Source organism: Triticum dicoccoides, chromosome 6B, assembly GCF_002162155.2.
Source record: "Triticum dicoccoides isolate Atlit2015 ecotype Zavitan chromosome 6B, WEW_v2.0, whole genome shotgun sequence".
In the NCBI taxonomy this organism is placed as follows: Eukaryota; Viridiplantae; Streptophyta; class Magnoliopsida; order Poales; family Poaceae; genus Triticum; species Triticum dicoccoides.
Window position 1 is genome coordinate 99386131 of NC_041391.1, and position 610 is coordinate 99386740.

Consider the following 610-nt stretch of genomic DNA (forward strand, 5'->3'; position numbering starts at 1 on the left):
TCAATGGAGAATAAGTTGTCAACTATTTTGAAATAAACAATATAAATTACTTAATAACTATGTTAAGCTCACATGGGGGAAGAATTGCAGGTGTATCCACAAGGACGAAAATCGTAGGTCTCTCTTGCTCGATTGTAGGATCACCAAGATCCATGGTAACAAGCATACCCTCATCAAAACCATACATCTTGCAAAGTGCTTCCCAATTTTTGCAACCAAAATGGGTTACACTCTGAGCATTGTACAACTTTACTTGAAAATCCACACCATGATGGGTACTTAGGATAATTTTTTTGGTTTCGAAACTTTCATGGTCTTCAAAACCCATCCTCTCCAAGACATAGCATCTTGCAAAGCATGGGATAAGCTAGTCGAATTGGAAAAGATGAAAAATATTGTCATGATTAAAATAGTTGAAGTCATGAGTAATTACGAAAAAAACTATTATCGTCGGTTGCGTACCGTATGAACATCGAAGGTCTCCTCGAGCTTAATGCTGAAGCGACGATCTTCGTCCAGCACAATGAACCTGTTGCAGATACCTTGGTCGTCGTGGCACCAGTCGCACTCCCCCGGGCGGTTTTCGTCGTCCGATGAGTACGACATTTCC